Source organism: Panthera tigris, chromosome B2 (assembly GCF_018350195.1).
Source record: "Panthera tigris isolate Pti1 chromosome B2, P.tigris_Pti1_mat1.1, whole genome shotgun sequence".
Taxonomy (NCBI): Eukaryota; Metazoa; Chordata; class Mammalia; order Carnivora; family Felidae; genus Panthera; species Panthera tigris.
Window position 1 is genome coordinate 130,224,448 of NC_056664.1, and position 19,797 is coordinate 130,244,244.

At 40.8% G+C, this 19,797-nt stretch overlaps 1 long non-coding RNA gene across 1 annotated transcript; it reads right to left on the reverse strand.

The window, feature by feature from the left end:
* Positions 1-7,313: 7,313 nt before the first annotated feature.
* LOC122238446 lies at positions 7,314-18,325 on the reverse strand. The gene is made up of 3 exons (XR_006217363.1): positions 18,137-18,325; positions 7,836-7,974; positions 7,314-7,397 (listed from the first exon to the last, which is right to left on the reverse strand). It is a non-coding gene; the product is annotated as an uncharacterized LOC122238446 (long non-coding RNA).
* Between the last annotated feature and the right edge of the window lie 1,472 nt (positions 18,326-19,797).

The window sequence follows — 19,797 nt, forward strand, 5'->3', positions numbered from 1 at the left end:
AGCAGACCCAGACCACCATGTCTTTCATCCATTCCAGCTAAGGCAGAAATCACGACTTAATTAGACTCCTTCCCTAACCGGCAACATTAAAATAATTAACAATCTCTGATTTCATCTCCTACATCTACATTTTAAACTGTCTTCTTTCTCCAGTCCAACTCCCACAAGCTGAAATTTATACCCTGAAAATTTCAAAACTGGATTATTGCAGCAATTTCCCAGCCTCTTCGCTATGGTTGTGTCTATTTTCAAAGCCATTATCTATACTCCTTCTGGAGTATTATTTCCTAAATGCAAACCTGCTTAAAGTCTCTCGGTGGAGGCTTTATATTGCCTTCAGGGTGAAATCCATACTCCTTTGCAAAACTAGGCAGCTGCTTATCTTGTGCCTGCCTGCCTCCAACTCACATTTCACTGCTGCCCAGCACACCACGTTCACCTAGTGCTCCAGCCACACGGAATTACAACCAACTCCTCGACTCTTTACCATTGCAAATCCTCTTCTGTTTCCAGGAATGCTCATCCCCATTTCCTCACCTTCTTCAACTGGCTAATTATTGCTCATTCTTTACAGTTAACTCAATCTTGCCTTCTTCCAAAAAGCCTTCTCAGGGGTCCTTAGTGGGCTTAGGATTTCCACCTATGTGTCCCCAAAGCATCCTGTTCCTATCTACATCAAGTTATTTTCCATACTGTAAATTATTCATCTTTATTTTTATGTTTTTTTTTTACATTTATTTATTTTTGAGAAACAGAGTGAGACAAAGAGTGAGCGGGGGAGGAGCAGAGAGAGAAGGAAACACAGAATCTGAAGCAGGCTCCAGGCTCTGAGCTGTCAGCACAGAGCCCAACACAGGGCTCAAACATGGGACCAGTGAGATCATGACCTAGGCTAAAGTCAGATGCTTAACCGACTGAGCCACCCAGGCGCCCCTAAATTAGTCATTTTTAATTTGTCTGCTTTTCTTTTACATCTGAGCTCGTTGAGGGCAGAACACTGTTTTCTTAGTTAAACTTTCTGAAGTTCTTAACTCAATGTCTGGGTACATAACAGGTAAACAATATGGGCTTTTTGAATAAATGATCGGGGCTCTTCACTGAATCCCACCACTGTGGTGGTTTAAACACCTGTTCAAATCCTGAGATCCCAATTACATGAAAATTCCTAAGGACAGTAATTCTTTTGTAGCTCCCAAAGTATGTAGAAAAATGTCAGCAACACAGAGCAGGCACCTGGTAAACACTGAACTGTGTGAATCCCATGGTAGTGTGACAGGGTCAGGACCTGCAAGATCCCCGCTCAGGCCAGCTGACTTCAGGTGTATTAGAACAGAACACAAGTGAGTGCAGTGGGCTAACATAGCACAGATCAGGCGTAGTACGTTGGTTTCATTCAGTTAGAGTAAATATTTGACTCTAGTGCCAGCAGCTACCATTCTGGCAACCGGTCAAAACTGTTTTGCTACCTCAAATTTAGGTGAAACTAACAAACAAGTCTACTTGAAGACTGTGATAAATACCAAAGATCCCCAAAAGAAATCTTGCAACTTTTTTGCAAACAAATTGCTTGAGGTTATCATCATAATGTGACAAATTTGACAATAGACTCCTGAGAAGGAAAGCTCCCGAACAAAAGGAAATATTCATTTTGATATTAAAAAAAAAAAGAACTACATCCTCTGACTCTGTGTAGTTGCCTAATTGCAGCAAACCATGTTCACTTACTTAGCCAAACATTCTCCTCCTTCCACTGCTCCTTCTCCCCAGCCGGTTCCCAAGTGGAGCTTCAGCGGCTGCCAACAACTGATCCCCAGCACCAGCTCCCATCTTTTTGTCTTTCTCCTGATTAAGACATGCAGCGGGACTCCAATAGAAGGACTTGTGTGGGTTTGAACAATCTGGAATATTCCCCCTAACTCAACAAATGGACTATATTATTAAAAACAAGAGAACGAGGGGCGCCTGGGTGGCTCAGTCGGTTGAGCGTCCGACTTCGGCTCGGGTCATGATCTCACAGTCTGTGAGTTCAAGCCCTGCGTCGGGCTCTGTGCTGACAGCTCAGAGCCTGGAGGTTGCTTCAGATGCTGTGTCTCCCTCTCTCTCTGCCCCTCCCCCTCTCATGCTCTGTCTCTCTCTGTGTCAAAAATAAACATTAAAAAAAATTAAAAAAAAAACACAAGAGAATGAGACAGCAATTGAATTGCGGGTTTTTAAGGTTTCTTACTGTAGCTTTGTTTTCAGTGCTCACCATTGTTGAATTTCAGGTTAGTGTGTGCCTGATGGGTAGCTGGGCTAAGCAGGCACCAGGATACATGGCAGAACACATTGAAAAAGAAGTGCAGCAAGGAAAAGCGTGTGGTTGAGAGGCAGGCAGGTCTGTACTTGAATGTCAACTCTGCTTCCAACCCAGATTATGTCAGTTACTCTGTTCAGCCTCTTTGAGCCTGAAGTTTTCATCTGTAGACTAGAGAAGATTATGTCTTCCATAAAGGGCTATTGTGAAGTGTAACTGAGATCATACACATCTTGGGCCTAAAAAAGGCTTGACAGAGTTGACACCTGTTCTCCCAAGAGTTTACTATCCACCTGGGAGACAGATATTTACATAACCTACCATAATAAAATATTTTAAATATTATTGAGCAAACCCTATGAGAGTAGAGACAAGGGAATAATTAATTCTGCTGGATGAGGTGGTAGGGAAGACTTTACAACCAGGCTTCCAGATTTTGCCGTTTGACACTAACATTGACCAATTCACCTCTGTAACCATCATTTAATGAACATGTTCTGGTAGCACTACTGTAAATGTAAATAAATCAGTCTTCTCTTGACCTCAAAATGCCCCCGCCAGTTTATTGCTCATTTCTCTTAGTTATCTCATCTAGTCCCTTGACATTAAATACAGTTTATTCCCTGATGACTCCCAAATTTACATCTTCAGCCCCATCCTCCCTCTTAAGCACCAAACTTGAACATTCAACTGCCGATTCTACATGAGCACATTAGTAGCCTTCCCAAACTTAAAGGGTCTCACACAACTACTGATTTCGCCAAGCACCCCCCCCAGCAAAACTAAACAAAAATATTTGCTCCTTATTTATTCTTCTCTGTCTTGTAAATGTCGCTACCACAGTCACCTTTGACCTTTGATTGTCCTTGTTCCTTTACCCCATTTCTGACCCATCAAGCCCCTGGATTCTACCTTCTTCTTCCTTTCCCTCCATCTCTACTGCATCCATCATCACACAAGTCACCTCCTGCCCCTCCCCTAGATCCTCCGTAGACTCCTAACCCACTTACAGCTTTCAATGTGGGTTCACTGCTCTGTTCACAATGTTCCATAGTTTGCACAAAGTAGTTGCAGTGATTTTCATAAAATTTTCATACCCCTTTTTAAAACCCTACATTGCCTCCCCATTCACTTAGGGAAAAAAAATCAGTGCCTTACCATGACCCAGGAAGCCTTGTGCTGTCCAGCCCCACCTACCTCTCTGCCCCCACCCCCCGTGCCTCCCCGCTTCTGCTCCTCTCCAGTTCACTCACTATGCCTCAGGCACAAAGGCCTTCTTTCCATTTCTCAAATTTACCAACTTATTCCTATCTGGGGGAAAACCTAAATTTGTTCTTTGCTCTATGCAACACTTCCCCCAATCTCTGCATGGCCCAGTCTTCCCCATATTTCAGATGTCAGCTCAGTGCTCCCATCTCAGAGAGGCGATTCCCCGACCATCCATCATGGAGGATCCCTGACTCTTCCCACACCAATCACTCTCTATTATGTCACCCATCTGTCTTCTCCACAGCATTAATTCTTTTCTGAATTTGTGCTTGTTTGTTATTTATTTCTCTCCCTCTAAAATATAAGACTCGGGAGACAACGGGTCTTGAGCTGCTTGTTTATTGCTGTATCTCCAGTGCCTAGATCAGTGTGTGGCACTTGATAAGCATTCACACAATAGGTGTTGAATAAATAAACATAGTTCTGGAACTATTTAGTAATATATTAATTAAATTTAAATTTTAAGGGGAGGGGAAGGAGAAAAGGGAGGGGAAGGCAGAGCACAGAGGACTTTTAGTGCAGTGAAACTACTCTGTATGACACTCTAACAGTGGATATGTGTCGTTATAAATTTCTACAAACCCATAAAATGTACAACACCAAGAGTAAACCCCAATATAAACTTTGGACTTGGGGTGATAATACTGTGTTAATGTATGTTTATTAATTGCAACAAATGTACTAGTCTAGTAGGGGACACTGATCATGGGGAAGTTATGCGTGTGGGGGACAACAGGCATATGGGAAATCTTTGTACTTTCATTCAGTCTTGTTGTGAACCTAAAACTGCTCTAAAAATGTCTATTAAAAATTTTTTAATTAAAAATTTTTAACTATAATATTCTTTACGGCTTCTGATTCTACTTGCAAATGTCATCGAGAATCTACTGAATGGTGGAAGCAATGGTAATGTTGGAGGGATTTTACTCACAGATGAACTTTGTGCTCTTGAAAGAGTAGTCATCAGTTAAGGGAAGCAATAACGACACAACCCAGCCCGCCAGCGCACCTCGCCCAGCTCTGAAAGGGACTGTGCCCAAAGTGGTACCTTTGGCGCACTTATTTCACCTGAGTGGGGGTGCATATTATTCTGTCCTCTTTTATTCTAGATCAACAAGAAGCTCAAAAACAATGAGGATATTTCTCTCTCTCCAAATTCTAAAGAAAACCACACCCATTAACAGGGGACATGGCTCTGACAGTTGAAAGGGTAGGAGAAATGAAGAAACAATCTACAGCAGTCATTTCTACAAAAACATGTTCAAAGTAAATCATGAATGCAGAGCCCTTTCTAAGTTATGCACCTGTCAGGAGGCATCAAATGTTGTCCCCAGACATATCTGTTGGAGGAAAGATCCAGTCAACAGAAGCTGGGAGGTCAGACCTCCGCTGCCGCAGGAGCAGACCGGCAACAGGGCCAGCCCTCCTGCCATCCTCCTCTAATTGCCCAGGTATGGAGCGTTTTAACGGTTTGATCACACAGTTCTGATTTGCTCTGTCCTGAAAGAGATCGTACTTCGTTTGTGATCACGTGAATTCTAAAAACCAAAATCCCTCATACAGAGTGGCCTGGTGTTAATTCTGCATTAAAATCTGTGACTGGGGGGCACAGATTCCATGCCTCCAAGTAAGTTTCTCAAGGCTTTCTCCATTCATCAGTGCAAAGGTGCCTCCATACCTGTAGGTCCCATGTCCCCTGGGCGGTCACTGGCACTGGTGACAAGACACTGTACTACCTAACAGAGCCAGCATGTCACACTGTGTCATGACTGACTGTTCACACAACCAAGCTGACATGTGATCACTCCTCATCACTTTGCCTCCTATGCCAGCTAGCTAATCATTTCCATGCTGAAAAACTGAAGCAACAGAGAAGGAATAGATAAACGTGCCTTCTGTTGTCCCGTTACTCCAAGTCTGGTTACCACCACCGACCACCACTGCCCTTAGATCCTGGGACAGCAGCACTGGACACGCCAGGCAAGGCTCCAGGGAGTCAGTTTGTAACATCTGTGTTACCATCTCTTTAAAATGGACAAGGTAGGGGCGCCTGGGTGGCTCGGTCGGTTAAGCGTCCGACTTCGGCTCAGGTCATGATCTCACGGTCCGTGAGTTCGAGCCCCGCGTCGGGCTCTGTGCTGACAGCTCGGAGCCTGGAGCCTGTTTCCGATTCTGTGTCTCCCTCTCTCTCTGCCCCTCCCCTGTTCATGCTCTGTCTCTCTCTGTCTCAAAAATAAATAAACATTAAAAAAAATTTTTTAATAAAAAAAATAGAATAAAATGGACAAGGTAAATGTCGCTTTATTAAATTCTGACAACCCTCAGGCAAAGTGAATACAATTCAAGGTGACATTTACTGTCAAGGAAATCTTGCCCTTTCTAGGAGAGTGGTTTGTCAACACTCTGTGCTTATTGGAATCACCTGGAGAGCTATTTTTAAAAACACACTGAGAGGTTATGATCTAATTGGCCTGAGGTAGGATGGTTCTAATGAGCTACCACAGTTAAGAACTACCACCCTAAGTGGGTAAATAGAAGCCGCCAGATTCTTAAAAACCCAGGGAGGAACTCTCAGCATTGCAGTGATGACCTCTGTAACCAAGAGTACACAAATAAAGAACGATAAAGTAAATGAAGCGCCATTAGCACTGAAAACCAGTGAGGTGAGGAGGATCCATTCTACAGTTGGAAGGTCTTAATCACGACTGTGTCATGTCTACAGTTATTTTTGGTAAGTGAAACAGTAAAAATGCTATGTTGTTAGTAGCTTTAATTGGGCTTTGTGTCTTCTGATGATGCTTCTGGTAACTTCACTTTGACTTTGTGAGTTTACCTTTTCCAAATTGACTTTCATAGGAGTAAAACTCCGAGTTAGTTCTTTGCCTAAAGCCCTACTTTGATGTGTTTAAGGTAGGGGAAAAAATCCTTTTAAATGAATTTCAAGGCTATGTCAAAAGCAGTTTAAAAGTTAGAAAAATATTGTTATAAAATTGCCAAAGTCAATAATTTTTTGAAATTTCACTGCAGCACATTGGACAGCTGAAAGTACTGCTCGGTCTATATTTTATGGTTCTTTGCTATTGGCTATCCACCTAGTCCTCTCAGACCCCTTTGGGGGAGCTGCACTGTTCTGTTTTTGCCACTTCTATACCCATTCTCTCAGGTTCATTGCGAAGAGGTGAAGTCTGATTGCTTACATACACTCGTGTCTTTACGTTCACCTACTCACACACAAACCCACAGGGCTGTCCACCTAGAAGACAGACGCCATTGCCCAGTCTTGGCAGCCACCAAGTTTTCCCACGGGGAAGGGTTTGTATGGAGCCATCTGCACTCAGCCCTCTCATCCTTCTCAGTACTGTGGAAATAAACGAGCACTAACCAAATAAGGAAATCAAAGACTATTTATTCTGAACTTGCTGTAGCAAGGGAGTCACCATTATTACTTGTGTTTGGGTATAGACTCAAAGGCAGGCAGAGGAGTTGGAAATTTCCAGGTGAAAAAAAAAGGAGGGCTTCAAGTGTACCCTGATTGGAAGCTGTTGGCACAAGGAAGCTGCAGGTGGTCTAACTAGAAGTGCTCTGTGATTGGTTAGGAATACACATTTGGCTTTCTCTTGTTGGTCATAAACTGGACATGGGGAAAAACAGGGAAGGTGTCAGTTATTAATCAAGTTCTGGCTATTTGGGGCCAATTGCTACAGAGCTCATAATTTACCTTCTTGAATTGTCACGAGAGATAGAAATCTGGCTTCCTTCAAGTCTGAGTTATAGCTGGCTGTCTTCCTGGCTTGTTTATTGTAGATGAGGGGTTGGTTTCCTGAGCAGGTTGTTGCTGGTTGTTGGGCAAAGTTCTATATTTATACATGGTCTGGACATTGTCCCTTTAGATATTCAGTCTCTCAGAACTAACAGAATATGGGTTATGGGGGCTGTTTAATCCTCTGCTTTCCAGTCTGTCCCACACCCTGACTTCAGTAATTAGCCACAAATACACTGATAATTTCACCCATTAAATATAACTTACATTTATAATGCAGAACACCCAGGGAGAAGTACAGAAGGATACTATTAGCTACTCCTTTTATTATGATATCATATTTTTGAGTAATCCTAAACTTTGGTTTAAAAGATAGGAAAAGGTTGAAAAGCAGAAGCTGTCCTATGACAGGCCTTTCTTTACTTGGTTTGAACCATGCATAGGGGGAGCTAAAGACCTGTTTAATAATAACTTGGAAATAAGGAGGAAGTAGCTATGGAAAAATCAAGGTACCTGAGCAGTGAATTCCTGATTTCTCTGGATGCAAATCAGCAAGAATTCTGGCAGCTCTTCATCGAGAGCTCTTCATGCTCCCATTCTGAATTCTCTCTCTCTGGCTTCTGGAAGCACCATTTACCTGTTGATGACAAAGCTAAAGCCACAGTTGGCAGCCCAGGCCCCATACAAGGGGAGTATCTCACACCATATGACTTGATTACCCCTCCAGTTCAGCTCAAGAGGTTTGTAGCTGATAAGAACATGGGTGAATACATATTTAAAAAGTAAATTTCCGTCCAATTTCTTTTTTTAGAACATCTGAATATTGTAACAAATATCATGCCAATTAGTTTCAGGCAAATAAAAGTGCTTATTATGCTGAGATTTAGATTTCAATTGTACTTAAGATCAATTTAACCAGAGAATGGTAACCACCAGCAGTACTAAACTCAAGGATAAATGTTAAAATACATCCTTTGGATTAATTTGCACAATAATATGATACAGACATTATTCTCATTTTGTAGATGAGAAGATTGTATGCCCCAGAAAGATCCAAGGGAACACAGCAAACAAATTACACAGCTTTTATTTCATGTACCAGGAATCCTTGGTCCCAGTTACTCTTGTTGCATTAGTTTTCCAGAGAAACAACCAATAAGGAACCAGGAAAGCTGGGGGTGTAATTCAGTAGAAGTCCAAAGGGCCAAGAACCAGGAGCACCAATGTCCGAGGCAGGAGAGGATGAATGTCCCACCTCAAACAAAGAACACATCTGCCCTTCCTCTTCCTTTTTGTTTCCTTCAGGCCCTCAGTGGAGTGCATCAATGCCTACTCACAAGGTGAAAGTGATCTCTATCCAGTTCATTAAGTCAAATGCTATCTCTTCTAGAAACACCCTCACAGACATCCCCACGAATAATGTTTTACCAGATATCTGGATATCCCACAGTCCAACCTGGTTAACACATACGCATGTCCTGTGAGAGGAGATATTTAAAGATGCTCCTAGGTCATTTTCACGGAAGAACCAAGGACATGTGTGCTATAGAGTCATAAAGACAGCTTCATCCCTCAGAGGCCAATGCTTTGTATAGCCAGGAGCCCTTTCTTATGCTTTGTAGCAAACCATCCTTGTTCCCCCAAAGTGATAACACAAATTGCATTGTAATAATATAAGCATATATAGTAAATTCCTTCTACACAAGCTTGCAGATCACATCCTGCCTCAGGGAGCAAAGTCTTGGTATGTTTATCAATGCTTCTGCCAAAACTGTCACTTAAGATTCAACAGTGCCACATTCTCCACGTTTGCTTCAAATTTATGGTTAATTTAAAATCACTTTTTGCTTTGGTTATTTTCAGTTCTCTCTAGCCAGCTTATCAGTTTGATGGTTATATATGTTTATGATGGTATCAGTATGAGATAGGGAATTTTTATTTTCGTAGCAGTTGACAGAAGGCCTTATCATAAGAAGAAGAGATCCGCCAATGCTCAGAAAATCATTTGAAACTCCTGGTTGAGTAGAAGCTAAGACCTTGGAGACACTAAATGTAAGAATTTTCCTGCCAGAGGCAAGGAGGGGAAATTACATCAGACAGGGAATAAGAAGCTAGACAAAGGCAGAAAAAGAGATAAAGCCCACAGTTGTTTATAACTTCTTATAACTTTCCTATAACACTCCAAGACTAAGCTAATAAAATTCTTATTGTGATTAGAACTTTTGTGGACCCTGATGAAGAGCCTGTACTTTCAGTCTAGGTCTATAAGAGGAAGAACCAAGATAGAAAGTTAGAGTGAGTTGTATTACCATATGTCTTTTTAACCATGTATTCTTATGCTTTAACATCTGGGGTTTTGCTGACCCTCCTAGAGTTGGCCAAGTCCTAGGGATAGTAAGCCACTCACTTAGGAGCAAGCTCTTCAAATGCAAACCAAGCAATGCAAAGCCCACACCTCCAACCCCCTCCTTCATTGGCCTCACACTCTGGGCCACTATCCACCTGCTTCAACCACCCCAGACAATGAGAGACCGCTCCTATGCCCCAGAGCCTGATGAAATTTTTCATCTTGCCAGTTCCAAGCCTGCTTACCCTGCCTTGCCTGGTCCTTCTCACAGAAATCACAGTAAAGGCTCTTGCTCACATTCCCTCTGCCACCTCTGTCTCATGCTGACCCTCATGCTTCCCAGTGTGGCCCCCCAAAGCTTGGCATGACTCTTCCTCTTGGAAACTGTAACTACTTTTTCAATGGCAAACACCTTCTGATCTGTTGACCTTATTCTACCCCAACTTTTCCATTAATGCACTATGTCTTATAACACTAGTGGAAAAAGTCCAGAGGAAACCACAAGGAAGAAATATGTCAGAAGTTACTGACATGGTGATAATTGCTCTGAATTTTCAGACACTGAGCTGGGGCTAAGCCAAAATTACTTTAGTCTCTGAGGGGCAGGAAGGCCTTCCTCCTGCTTCAGAAGGATATGACTTTGCTTTACCCTCAGCATCACCCACCTCCCTCCTCTTTTTACCTGGTATGAATTAGCAATTCAATAAATCAACCCTTAACTGTTTTCTCTCATGACACCAGGGATTCTCATAGATGTGTGAGAATCACATAGTAGGGAAAAATCTGAAAAGTACCTATTTTTAGCTCTGAATGAAAGCAAGAATCTCCAAACCTATGTCCCTGGTCAAGTTTGGTGTGAACTGAGTAGTAAGTAAAGAATAAAACATTTTTCTTTTTAGGGAAACTTCTCTTTCAAGTAATGAGGACACACTTGACAGAACAAACATACATGAGAGGAAGGGAAGAAACATGAAAAACTTGTGTGAAAAAATTCATCCTTTCAGATGACCTTTGGATATGTAGCTAACCTCAATGTTTAGGTTGTTAGAAATTCCCTTTAAGCATATCCTGAAGCTTTAAAAAGATGTAAACACTAAGATTTAATATTATGTATATGGTCAATCCAGACTCCTAAAGTCACCTAGAAATATGGATAACTTAGGAGACAGATGTATATGATATAAATTATTTTTAATTTAAAAAAATATCTATTCACTTATTTTGAGAGAGAGAGGCTTGGGGGATTGGCAGAGCGAGCGAGAGAGAGAGAGAGAGAGAGAACTCCCAAGTAGGCTCTATGCTCAGTGTGGAGCCTGATGCAGGACTCGATCCCAAAGGCTGTGAGATCATGACTGCAGCCAATATCAAGAGTCAGGTGCTTAACCAACTGAGTCACTCAGGTGCCCCAGAAATTATTTTTAATTTCTATTTAAAATAATGTATTAAATTGTGGGAAAATTATAATTATGCAGAATCTGTTCTTATTTCTATTCCAGTACAAAATAAGAATAAGCAATTCGAAGTCAGATATAAATTTTGGCCTCTAGAAGACAGAACCGGCAGCCACTTTGGACTGTACATGAGGATGCCACACTCAACACATGCACACAGTCTATTTTTTTTTTATTTCAAAGATGTGAGCAGATTCCTTATGACCAAGAAATTAAGCATATGTATGTGAAGAACTAAAAATAATTATTAACTGTATTTAGGAAAATATATATATTTGTTGTTGTTCTTTATTTGGATAGTCTTTAATGGTAAGCCATTCTAGTAAATAAAAATAGTTTGGATTATTTCTACTCAGTAAGCCAAAATTTTCTGGGGCCATTTTGCGTGCAAACCATTTATGTAATTTAAGTAGTAAAAATTAAGATTTCATAAGTACTTGACCTAATTTTCAACAAAAGCCTCCATATATGCCAACTGAAGTAGTCCAAATGAGCCGAGCACTCTAGTATGTTCCTCTTTGTGTCCTCAGAACTGGCACAGTGTCTGTCATCTTGTAGGTTAAGTAGGGTTTTTTACTAAATGGATGGGGGTGTCTGGGTGGCTCAGTCAGTTGAGCATCCAACTCTTGATTTTGGCTTGGCTGATGATCCAAGCAAGGGTCATGGGATAGAGCCCTGCGCCAGGCTCCATGCTGAGCATGGAGTCTGCTTGGGATTCTCTCATTCATTCTCTCTCTCTCTCTCTCTCTCTCTCTTTCCTTCCATCTCTATGCCCCTCTCCCTCACTCATGCTCTCTCTCTCTCACTCAAATAAAAAAATTTAAAAAAAAATAGAAAAATAAGTAAAGGAAGCAGAATTAAGAATACAATTGTAATGATGGCCATTAAATGCTGACGATCCTCCGGAAGTATGCGCTAGATAAATTAACATCAATTTCTCTAAGTTTGATACATTAGAGATTACTGTGCACAAAAATCCACCCAAGCCACATAGAATTCTGGTTTCTGTCCCTTGAAAGTCATAAAACATTATGTGGCAAAAGTATTGAACATTTCCAAGTAACATGCATCATGTTGTAGACTTCCTGCCTTTAAACACATTTATTTTTCTTTAAAAACTTAGCTTTATATTTGAAAGGCTGGCAGTAAATAAGGCTAAGCCTTCATAGGTAAAACAGAGAGTTATTTCAAAGGGATCTAGGACAATTCACAGAAAACATTCTCAGGCTACAAATACGAAACACCTCACTGGAAGGAAAGAGTCAGAAAGTCAAGTTTATATCTTAACAAGAATGAAGTTCCAAAGGTTCTGACACTTTGCAACCACGAAGAACTATTAATGATTCTCTGCCAGCCAAATCCCATCTGAGATAAGGGTACCCCACCTTCCTGACCTCCTTTGCCATTACAACTGTGAGGGTTCACTCTTCTTCCTTTTTCAGTGAGGATTTGCTGGCACAGTATCTCCTGGCCTTCTCCTGGAAGATAAGTGGGTTTCAGGTGTATAGGGGGGAAAAAGAACCTCTTCTTCCCTCAAGTTCAGTGGCTGGGGCCTGTGAGTTAAATTAACAAAAGACAGACTAACAGTCTGACAGAAACAGTCTGATGGTCTAACAGAAAAGGCATACAAGTTTTATCAATATTTAAAATTTTGTGTGCATGGAGACATCACAGAAAAGTGAAAACCCAAAGGAGCTGTTAGACTCATGGGCTTATATACCATTTTAACAAAGGGCAATGAAGACTGGAGACACGACTAGAAAAGAAAGAGGTTGGGGCTGCCAGGGCTGATAAGCTGTGGGAAGTGACCAAAAAATACATAGGAGGCCTAATCCCAAAAGGTTCATCACACAGACCAGTCTCAGTGCCAGCTCTTCATCTCCAGTGATAGGCTCCTCTCCCATCATCCTCGTGGGGGGGGGGGGGCGGGTGGAGATTTATGCTGTCCTTTAAGACAGATGGGAGAGGGCAGAAAGCTCTTTCTGTGTTTGCTATTTCACAGTTGCCTTTAGCTCAAGATCATCAAATCTGCCAAAGTGGCATAATTTGGGATGGTATATTCTGGACCCCTTCCCAGGAATGGGTGAATAGTAACACATTCCGGGTGGGGGTTGCTCAAAAGTCATCTTCAGTTCTGTCTGAAATGTCCTTTGAGGCGCCCATTACAGGCAGGGCATCTTCAGAAACGAATCAAGTGGAAGCAGCCTGTGGAGGAGATGCTCAAGTAATGAAAGTCAACTGCTAAAGCAAAGAAATCTTACTGCAAATGCCAAAATAACCAGGAAATTAAATGCTTTTTACAAAGGCAGTTAGATCATATTCACCTGATGTCATTTTGTAGGTAATTTAAGCCAGAGTTCCTTGCTAGATCCCTCTGGATAGTTTAAATCTTGCCTTGGAGTTTTTTGGCCTCTAATATTTTGCTTCACTTTTCGTTGGTTTGTGTGCTTGATTTTGTCTTTGCATTTCATTTTATTTCTTGTGTTTGTACTTAACACTTGCCTTTGCTAGATTTAGATTTGTGACATTAAAAAAATAAGAAATACCTTGAAAAAATATTAAATAGATTGGAGACAAAGGATGCTCTTTTTTCTTCCTCATGAAAAATGAATGGCACCTAGGGTAATCAATACAGTCAAAGTAAATCATTATCAGGTCAAAGAATGATGAGTGAATTCTGAAAGGTGTCTACACCAACAAAAATATCATTGTAAAATAACAGATCCAGACTAGTGTCAACTCCCAACCCATAGAATGGAGAACATAAACTTTTGTCTAACAAGGTCTTCATGGAGGTCAACCAAGAAAATATTCTCAGTTTCCACAAGAGAATTCTGCAGCTCAAAAGTATTACATGACTAGCCCAAGGCCATATAATAAATATTGGCAGAGGCAGAACTAGAAAAAAACAAAGTTGGCTGGTTCCAAACCTCCTGTATCTTTGATAATTGAAAGAGGGGGGAAAAAGTATTTTTTTTTTGTATTTGGTTTTACCTAAAAGAAGGAGCTTTTTTCTGGATATGGCTGGTAGAATTTTTAGACCACTTCCAACAATGATCTTTGTCATGTTCTTCCCCTTTATTGGGCCATATTTCCCCTAGACTTCCAGAACTATGAAATGAAAAGGATAGAAATACACATTGATATATGTTAGTCCTTATTAGCTGCTCCATTGAAAATCTCAAAGGAATGTTGAATGTACAGAGGGAAAATGGGATATTATATATCTCAACTTTACTCACTTATTAAAACATTTATTTAAGAATTAACTATAATTAATCTTCCTAATTCTGGCAACAAAATGTAAAAGATGATATTTCATTATTTGATATTGCATTATTTTTTAGTATGATATTACATTATTTTTTTAGTAATTTTCATCATGGCTGTGCCCCATGTTAAGGAGAAGACAGACAAACTAAGCTGAAGTTCAATCTAACAGAGACAAATGCAGCAAGCACAACCAAGAAAATCAGATCGAACAGGCTAAATTGCCTGATGAATGACTCACAAATGGTTCTGATTCCCTAACCTCTGCAGCAAGCTTGCTGCTGGCAGACCCTTGAAGACGGCAAGCCCCGCCTGCTCAGAGACAGAATGAGTCACACTCTGCCTGGATTCTTGACTTTGTGGGGTTTGCAACCTCATTTTCCCAACAACTGAACTGCCAACCTTTATTTTCTCACTATGTTAATGAAATCCATGCTGCTTCCTGCTCACTAACAGACAGAAAATATTTTATTGCTTCTCTGGAAAAAACAACACAACACAAAATAACTAGCCATTAGAATTACCCAGAACTAATCGGGAAATTGTGTGGGGAAAGGGCAGGCTATAAAGCTGCGGATCCAAGTTCAGACATAAAGTGTGCCTCAGGCAGAAAGCCTGAAAAGCATCTTGCAGTAAAATACAATAAATTGGAGGGAGGGGCGTGCTGCCTTGTAAAAGTGATAGGTTTAGGGCTTCTTAAGAGTAAAAGTTGGCATGCCCATGACAACCCCAAAGCCTTAACAGGACATTAGGTGATCAATCATGACAAAAGTCAGGGTTTGTGCTCTGACTAGCCCCTGGCCACAGGTCCTCCAAAACCTGTGCTGGGATTACCTCCTTGAGAGGAATAGTAAATGCCCAGCGACCTGCAGCCTTCCCCATGGGCTCCTAGGAGGAAGAGTCTTGACGATTGAAAATTTTCACCAAAATAATGATCTTCATAGTCACAAGTAAACCAACATAAAGCATTTGAAAGCTCGGGGCATATTCAATTATCTTTAGGATCATAAGGTTAGACAATACGGCAAGCATCTTTGGTTGAAATATCATCTTTTACATTTTCTTTCCCATTACCTCTGCATCCAGTTGGTCATCCCTTTTACTAACTTGAAAGCCTAAATACCTCTGGAATCTATTCAGTACTTTCCATCATCCCTGCACAGCCATTGTCCTAGTCTGATCTACCATTAACTCTTACCTACGCCCTTAATTCGTCCCCTTGCTTTCATTCTGATACCGTCCTGTATGTGTTTGCAAAACCTGCCATGAAATCTCAGTGGCTTATAGACCAAGTCATTTGTATTTCTCACTCGAGACTGGGAGGCTGTCTTAGCTTAGGTCTGCCTGTGTCTCATCCTGGGATCAGTGGTGCATGGGCGTGCTGTCTCATGACTGATGCAGAGGCAAGAGGCCAAGACAAACCATGGACACTGAGCGCCTCGGGTCACATCACATCCACTAATATTCCTCTGACCAATGCGCGTCACATTGCCAAGACTAAATAAACTCTAGCAGGTGTGTACAATTACTCCCCAGTCTAGTGGGAAGGGGTACAAAGTCACAAGGTAAAAAGCAAAGATCTGATCTTCCAACTGTGGAGGGAATGCAGAATTAGAAAAGATAATGTGGTATACCTTACTACCTATTAATCTATTCTCCACATCGAGCCTGAGAGGCCTTTTAAGTAAACAAATTTAAATAAACATGTCACTTCCCTTCCCATACCCTTTAATTGGCTGAATTACCATTGCAAAACAGTGTCCTTCAGGACCCTGCAGAAAAGCACCCTGCTTGCTGCTCCCGCCTAATCTCTTGCCATTTTCCTCCTCCTGTGCTCTAGCCATTCTGAACCTCTGCCCTGCAGGCCTCTCTCCCACCTCAGAATTTTCTCAAGATATTCCCTCTGCCTGCCTGGAATAACTTTCTGCCCTTTCCCTCCATTGAAATTTATATCTGAAGGATGTCACTTCTTCTGAGAAATTTTCCCTGACCAGCAAGACTGGGTCAGGTCCCCTTATTAAACACTAATTCCTTCTAACTCTCTTTAACCACACTTATCCCAATTGAAATTAATGGATATTTTGTAATCTAATGATTGTCTCCCTTGCTAAAATGTAAGCTCCATGACTGTACAAATATTTTCTAGTGTGTGTGGGGGGGTGTTATTTTCTTAGTTTCAGGGTTCTGTCATAATGAACACTCAAAACACATAGACACACATACGCACACACACACACACACACACAGATATATAGATATATATATATTTCCATATGAAAAGCTCTATACTTTTTTCTTTAGTGATCTCCCCCACTCAGTTCTACCCCTTCAACACTTGTTTGTGTAGCAAACCGGAAGAGCTTAGCATTGGGAGCCATGTGTTGAAATCTCTGCTCAGCCGTTTAGTAGCTGTGTGAATTAATGATTTAATCTTGCGGAGCATTTTCTCATCTATAAAATGGAGATGATAATTCCTACGTTGCAAGCATGAGGGATTTAAATGAGATGTGAATGAGCAAACACTCAACCACTATTCCTTTCTCTCTTCCTGTCCTCTAGCCTAGTTGCCATGCCTGAATATTCCAATGCACACCAGACGTTTCTACCCAGATTTGCTAACAGCTACACATACCTCTCAAGCCAAACCTAGCAACTTCCTATCGAAACTGACAAACTGTTCCATCCTGACTCCCTGTTTTGCTTAACTTTTCAACAATTTCAGGTTCGAAATCTGGAACTCATTGCCCCCTAAGCCCTTCTGTGCCTCTTATCTCCCCCAAAAGGCAGCCCACCAGCTCTCCTTGGCCTTTCCCAGCTTCTCCTTACTGACCCTGACTCTTCCCCTCCTGAGACCTCTCCCGGGCTCTGGTCACTACGATCCACAACCTCACAGGAACCACAGTCATTCACTTACAGTAGGTCTTGGATCACAAGTCTTCAATAAATAAAGTGCAGCAGCTGACAAAGCAGCATGACATGTCAAAGCATCACAATGACATTTTTACTTTTTAAAGTCTGTGTCAACAAATTCTAGACAGAATATAACAAAACATAGGTGGTAAGGTTACCAGGATATCTCTTTTCTTTTTTATGTTTTTTCTATATTACTTGGTTTTATATGATAAGAATGCATTATTTTTAGAAGTAATAAAAAATATTGTGTAAATCCAAATAACCACCCACAACAACTCTTCTATGACTTTCTTTTCTTTTTTCTAATAAATAAGAACCAAATACTTAATCTTGGCATTCAAGGTCCTTCATACTTTGGCTCTAGATTATTTTTCTAGCCTTGTCTCCTACCACTTTCCTTCATACTCGCCCATATTGTAATTCTTCATTTCCTTTTCCATGTGGAGTTGAAATGGTCACCCATCCCTATGCCTCTTTGGCAAGAGCCCTCAATTTTAACAAAGACATGCCAAATTCACCTGTCTCATGCCTTCTATAATATTTTAATAAGCTCCCAAGCAAGAATAAGTTTATTTGGACTTCAACACTTGCGAGAAAATATAGCCTCAAGTATCTGCTCTGTAACTTTCATTAAGAACCCAGATCAGAAAAAAATTAACATTCACTGCCATTATGATCCCACCCATTAGGAATCAGGGTGTGACTAGGTCTCTGGTAATAGCCTTGAAGCAGGAAATTGGTAGGTCTAATTCCACAATACATTAAAAGTGGATATTTTACAAAATATGTCACAGCAATATGGGAAAGAAGATTCACATGGTAGCAATACCTACCTAAAACCCAATGTGAGTTCCCATTGATCTCTCTTCTTCTTCCACTGAAAACCTCTTCCCTAAAGACACCTCGTTTGTTGTCCATCTATTGAATTCTGCTGCCTTCAAAATCCTCTTTATTCTTCTAAGAGTTAAATCAAGCTCACACTTACTTTGCTTGCTCTACTCAGTAAACCAAAAAGTCTGGTGCATAGCTGGCACTTGAGTGGCCTCAAAACCCCACCCAAAATAGAATTGTCAGAATATTCATCAAATACAACAAAGTTCTTCCTAGAGGAAAATTCTACTGCTAAGAAAATATGGCTTCTCCACACTAGTATGCACCCTGGGAAGATCAGTTTAAATGCCATGTCCTTCAGAAACTTCCTCTGATGCAACTAAATGTGTAGACTTTTTTATATCCAAACCCCTATGTAATGGGTTGAATAATACACCCTGCAAACTTATATTATGAGTTTTTACTGTGTAAACTACATTGAGGACTGGAGAAACCCTACTTGACAGGCAACTCCCAAAATATTACTCTTAGTTCTCTCTTGAAAAATATCAAATATGTGGGCAAAATTATACAGCAAGAGGTCATGGCCCTCACAAATGATGAAAACACACTGGCATTATGAGTCATAGACACTAAGATTCTTCCCCACCCTTCTCAGTTCTTTAGATGTTATTATCCGTTACATTTAAAGAAGACAAAAGGCAATTTTATTTCAAATGCCATGTTTATTTTTGGCTTAAAATTTACAAGCCCGCTTGTCATTGCAAAACAGCATAAAGCACTATGACACTGTTTTGAAGAATCAGAATCCTAAAATTGTTTTTATGATTTAAACAAGGTATTTTATCTGCAGTGATGTAATTCCATGTCAGAATTTTACTTCTATACAGTTGGTGTCAGACTCAAGTAATTGGAACAAGGTATTCATGAGGCAAAACTGAGCAAAGAGCTCAGAGCAAGGGAATATTTTACTCTTCAAATTCACTGACAATAAATTGTCACACTCCTTAGTTCACTGCCAAAAAAAAAAATCCTAACACTGTAAACACTGATATCACAAAATATTCCCAAGGAACAGATGATAGAAATCTATCCATTATGGTAATGGAGCTGAGCATAGGAAAATTGCTAAGGGAAATTGCATCTGGATAAGCTGTCCCAGATGGTGCCTTATTTGAAGCAGCCTGCCCTTCCTAGCACAAACTTATGGTCACAAGCCCTCCATCCCAGGGTGAGAGTATGTGTGGTATCGTAGCGTTAGGGAAGTTTGCAAAGCCATACGGCCCTGTTTCTCTGCGGCTACCTCACATACCACATACTTCAGTACTCACCTGCCCTGACATGATCAATAATATCTAGGTGAAAGCTGATGGGAGTTGAAATGACTCCAAAAGCCTTCCAACCAGAGTTAATGTGAATTCCCCTTTATTCATACCATTGCAGAGTCCAGTACAACAAAAAGTACATACATTGGTATATGCAATTATAGATTTCAACCCCCAAATCTGAGAACTCCCTCAATACCCTCAATCAGTTCTCCTTTGTGATTCTGTAGGAATGAAGAGATTTCATGTCTTCAAGTCAAATGTCCCTAGCAGAAATCTGAGAAAAATTTGGTCTTGACTTTTTCAGCCATATAATAGGTTCTACAACTCGAATGATT